The sequence below is a fragment of the Lineus longissimus genome, chromosome 14, assembly GCF_910592395.1.
Source record: "Lineus longissimus chromosome 14, tnLinLong1.2, whole genome shotgun sequence".
NCBI lineage: Eukaryota > Metazoa > Nemertea > Pilidiophora > Heteronemertea > Lineidae > Lineus > Lineus longissimus.
Genome location: NC_088321.1, coordinates 4637364 through 4643109, shown reverse-complemented (window position 1 = coordinate 4643109; position 5746 = coordinate 4637364). Strand labels below are relative to the sequence as shown.

General features: G+C 35.6%; 1 long non-coding RNA gene across 1 annotated transcript; it reads right to left on the bottom strand.

Annotated features, from left to right (window-relative positions):
• Window positions 1–2356: 2356 nt before the first annotated feature.
• On the bottom strand, window positions 2357–4546 carry LOC135499047 (uncharacterized). Its single transcript, XR_010449210.1, has 3 exons — window positions 4092–4546; window positions 2931–3165; window positions 2357–2483 (listed from the first exon to the last, which is right to left on the bottom strand). It is a non-coding gene; the product is annotated as an uncharacterized LOC135499047 (long non-coding RNA).
• Between the last annotated feature and the right edge of the window lie 1200 nt (window positions 4547–5746).

The window sequence follows — 5746 nt, the reverse complement described above, 5'->3', positions numbered from 1 at the left end:
TTCTGAAAATTTTTATGGCCAAGAGCCTTGACTTTTTCTAAAAGAGGTTTTCTAATAGAAATTTTTGCTTTCACAGGTCTAGGCTTGATGTCAATTAAATTTTCCTGTGATATTTTTTCTTCAATGATATTTTCTAGCTGTTCTTTTTTAAATTTTCTAGGATTTATACCTAGTCGTTGAGCTAGAACTCTTTTTTCAATTTGTGACAAGTCAGAAACTGGCTTGTCAATTTTCACTTCGATGTCGTTGAAACTGTTTGGGACTTGTTGAAGTCCTTCAAGTAACTTTTCTCTTGATAAAGATCCATAATTCTTTACCTTGTTTCTGAAGGCTAGAATTTTCAATTCGTCGGTTGAAAGTCCCTCAGCTGGAAAAGCCAGGCCTGTTGTTATTTTGTGTTGAAGACATGTCTTTATTTATAGTAAAATAATTTTTATTATTCGTTCTCTCCATTTATATTATGAAAAAGTTTGTTATTAGATATAAGCATGGGGGAATCCCCTTTTTTTAGTTTCGGTTTCAATAAGTTATTTTATAATCAAGTTTTTGATTATAAGATTCCAAATGGAGATGTCTACAACGAAAATAAAAACTATATCGACTGATAAACTTAAATTTCTCGCCTACAGAAATAAAGTAAAGAGATATGGTTCTCTTTGAAGTGAAATTTAAAATTCTAGTTAATCCTCACTTGAGCGAAAATCTAGAACTTAGGGGTCACAAAAACCCATAAGAATTAAAGAATTGTTATGGGTTCATTTATTATAAGGAAAAGTTTTTGTAAAAGTCGAAAGTAGAATAAAGTCTAAGCTGAAACAATATCAGTATAGAAATGAACTGTTTCAGATCGACTTGAAGAATATTTAATTGAAGTCTGTACACATACTTTTTTAAATTTTTTTAAAAAATCCAATGTTGAGAAATATCATCATCTTTTTTGTAAATGAAGACCTCATCTTCATCATGAGGTTCTATATTACCCAGATCTAAAATATTTTCTTTTATTTCTTTTGGTAATACTACACTGTACAAGGTTTTTTTTATCTCTGGGTATTAACGATAGTAAAAAAGCATACTTATCGGTTGATGATAATAAATCTATTTTTTCAATTTAATACCAGGTATTATCAGGAAGATTTCTCCAATTGACATATACTTCTTCCATTTATTTACAAGAAAATAATTTTCTTTAAATATAGGTTTAGTCTAAAAGATTAAATCCATAGAATTTCTCACCCTGTTTGGTCTCCTTGACTCCTGTGAACCTTATATAATTGTGATCACGATTTATCTTTTGTTTGATGACACTCGTCGCCCACACGGTGACTTCTTTCGATTCTGAGTCTTCCAGTTCAAGCAGTGTTGATTCTCCTACTTTTGTAGTTATAGTTCTGAATGAGTTAATTCTATACCATGTGTTCACTGGAAGATCTTTAAATTTTAGATAATCGGTTGACTCTGTGACTCTTGATTCAAGTTCTTCGTTTGATGGAAAGTTCATTTTATTTACAAGAAAATAATTTTTGTTAAGTAGACGTTTTGTCATTTTTGTCATTTTTGTAAATTTTGTAAATTTTGTAATTTTGATAATTTTTGTAATTTTTGTAAATTTTTTAATTTTTTTTAATTTTTAATTTTTGTAATTTTTGTAATTTTTTATAAATTTGGACGATTTGAACGATTTTGTGACTTGACTGAGAAATGACTGGAAACTATTTAGACTAGGATTTGACTGAGATAAGTTTTGAAACGTGTTGACTGGGATTTGACTTGGAGATTTTGACTGGGATTTGACTGTGAGTTAAAACTGTCATTATTACACTACTTGCTTCGGCTCGGAAAAACTGACACCAGACGACTTTTTTGGCACAAGCCCGAAGTTACCATCCATTGAAATTATCACTGGAAAATCATCTTCCTGCAGTAAAAAAAACAAAAACATACTTTATCAAAATTGGACACTAATATGATTTAGCCAAACAGACACAACATTTTTTTTATAAACACTTCTTGCAATCACAATCCTACACTTAGAAACAAGTTGTTAACCTAAATTCCCATCAGCAAAGGTCAGCAAAGGCCCATAGTGACACCCCAGGACAGGTCAAGTTCTTGTCATTTCTGTTGAGTATCTCACTATCTGTTGTCTGCAGCCATATTGTTCAGGTGGGCCACCATAACATATTCAATCTTTGACCAAAAAACATGCCCCCATAATGGAGTCTTTAAAGAACCACCATTAGAACCATTACCACGCTGTTGGCTGAAGAGTCAACCTAAACTCTACAGTAGCAGTAACAGTGCATATACACAATGGACAGCAAATAATAATGATTATCAGATAGTCTTACCATTGGACAAACAGGACACATTGTTCCATCACCAAAATCAGGGCAGACATTACGGAGATATTCATACTGGTATGAAAGCCCTGTATTCCTCGAAGCTTTCATTTATCAGGACTCTGTAGATATTCTGGTTGCCTGTGAATTTAGAGAAATTTGAATAAAGATCAGCACTGGATATGCATCCGCCCAAGTCTGGTTTAAAGCCATAAAGGGGGATACAAAAGATTCGTTTCATTAAAACTAAATGAATACTTTTGTCTCCTAGCCCCCAACATTCAATTAGGCAAAAATAGTAAATTTCACAGCAGGGATTTCAATTTTATTAAATCTTATTGGAGGGACAAACAATAAACACTGTAGATAACAACTAGGGGTGGTCGCCGACAACGTTTCTGAGTCAGTGAGACATTGAGATACTATACAATACATGTATTCGAAGTAAACAATGTCAATGCGATACATTGGTTTCTGTCAGTTCGGTTCCGCTTAGTTTTTATCAATTCCCTGGCCATAGTCTTAGAGTCTCAGTGTAACCAATCTTTCCTTTAAAAAATTCATGACAAAGACATACAACCCACTTACCGGGTCTTCAAAATGAACATAAGGACTGTATAAGTGCTCGAACGCTTCACAGAAGTCCATGATAAGAATTGTTCCTTGAAGATACTATAAGATATTACCCGCAGCAAATCCATGAAGTGGAAATGAAAACACATGCGTGGTTTCTTTGGAGACGAAGGCCACAGGTGATGAAGTATCAGGGTAACAGACTCTGGTTCACAGAGGCAAAACTGGAAATTCAATCGATGATATCGTCCTGAAACAAAATGAGATAAGTCGAGATGAATGGAAGAATGAATTACAAACTAAAAGCAGTCATTAGGCTTTTTTGGTTCTCTTCACAGGCGTGTTGCTACAAACAGCATTACGCATTAATGAAAACAATGACAGAAGTTGGTTTCTTAAAAGATGGGAATAAAAGTGCAAAGGTACAACAAATATTTAAGATTGTATGCAAAATAACAGAAATTTTCAATGCAATCTTTATGATCAACAACACCAGGGGCCGTATAAATGCTGTAGCGCACGAATGGTTATGTCTCCGAACAACTTTTTCACAACTGCCCCTGGGTACAAATGAATTCCAAGTTCGAGCCTGCATAGAAAATGATACAGATTAGAGGGTGATATCAACCAAGCAACTCTGTGCATACCCAAATTGATTTATACATGAATGGACAAATCATCGTCCAGGGCTTTCACTATACGCTCCACAACTTGCTGTCCTGGGGATGGAAATTCACCAAGCAAGGGAGGCAAATGCCTTAATGGCCTCCCTTTTTACCTGGAAACTTTTTCGGTTTATTATCGTCTCCTTTGTAAGGCCATCATGAAATCCAACTAAAGAACATTTGATCACCAGTTGGGGTTTTTCTTTCACTGCAAAAACTATTTCTCATCTAAATACATATTTACATCCTACATGCATTATTGATCCACCAGTTTTGTCCTCAACTTGAAAATAATCATACTGTAGTGTAACAACCATATAGCTGTTTCAGCAAAACTGAAGCATTGAGATTTGGCATAACAACAATACATTTCTGAAGGAATTGATTAAATTGTTTTTGTGTCCCGAAACACAACTACTGAAACTGAAATGTACGATACAAATACATGTAGTTATCTGACATGCAGCAAAAAAGTTGCATTATGTCATAAAACACAGTATTAGATACTGACCTGCCATTTGTATGGTTGGTGAAACAATGTGTGTTTATGCACTTCTTCAACACAGCTGCGCAAAGAAAGAAGCCAACATAACAGTCATCTTATCGATACACGGATAACAATCGAACACTGCACGCTCCACAGTTCATACCAGGAACAAGCGACTCTTGGAAACTAGTGAACATTCCATCATGAATAGCATTCCAGTTCTCAAGCTGAGAAACTTTTTCTTGACCGTATCTGCTTCTTTTCTTTGGCTGTGCTGTGTGCAGTGCCCTCATTGTGACGAATCGAAGGAATTACTAACGAGAACGACTGGATGTTAGTTCCAAAACTTTGTTTCTGCAAAATAAAATATAATACAAAAATAAGTTCACTTTGTCATTGAATAAACAATTCCCATAACACATGGTCCGACAGGTGCTGCCACCTTCACAAAGATGGACAATCTACGAGGTCACCAGAGAAGTCTCACATGGCACATTATGACTTTCAATCATGAAAAGTCCATAGTTCCCAACCAAGATCAGTACAAACAGTTTACCAGCTACCAGCATGGCATTAAAATATAACGGGAACTCACAAATATTACCCGAATATTTTTTATTACAAAAGAGACTTCGCCCTGGAACCAGTACAGGGCTGCTTACCCTCTAATAATTTTTCCTGTAATATTGCTGAAATTTTCCTGTATTTTGCCATAAGTCCCCGTAGTATCATGACATAGTGTAAATTTCAAAGCTGTTGGCCGCCGCCATTATTCTATGCAGGGTAGTCTCGCACAGCAGCTGTACACATGTGATACAAGTTTCCAGATCCTCAAAATAGGGTGATAACTACGATCGGTGTCGCGGTGCGCGAGACTAATCAGTATATTGCGTACTGAATAAAGAAAAACTCTCCTTGGCAACGGGCGTGGGAACTTCTAATATCGGGCCCGCCAGGATCAGATATCGGGTTTAAAGGCTAAGAAACTAAATGAAACTAGAAATTTGAATGTTTATTTCAAGAATTTAACAGTATACAAACATTTTACAACGTATTTTAAGTTGAAAAAAAACGTATTTTCAGCACTGTAAAGGCCGTACCATAAAGCTCTGTACACACTGACAACATTTTGGGAAACATGTTGGCCAACATGTTGTCCAGGTGCGATGTTATTGAAAATGTTGGCAGTGTGTACAGTTCGGAAACATTCGGTAACATGCTGGCCAAATGTTGCTCAAATGTTGTCGAAATAATACAAAATCAATTTGTTGCCGAGATGCTAATGATGTTGTCGAGTTTTATCCAATCAGAAATAGGCCACAAATCACATGATCTACCTTAAGCCATGTGATGTAGTCAAAATGGCAGCCTCAAGCAAGGAATGGTTACTGAGTGAAGTTGAACAACTTATTGCAGTATGAGAAAGTTGTGCCTGTTTATGGGATGTAACATCCAGGGAATATAAAGACAAGAACAAAAAGAAAGCTGCTATTCTAGAAATAGCTACAAAATTTGCCCCATGCTGGTGTCTCATATAAATCCATGGTCTTGTCCACACTCGTTTCTCGGCTGTTATAAAACGCGGATTTTCTCATCTTTACGTCTTCTTCGCCGTCTTTCAATCAGGATACGTAAAATTATGGCAGAGCCACCGATAGAACAACATTTATTTTGAAATC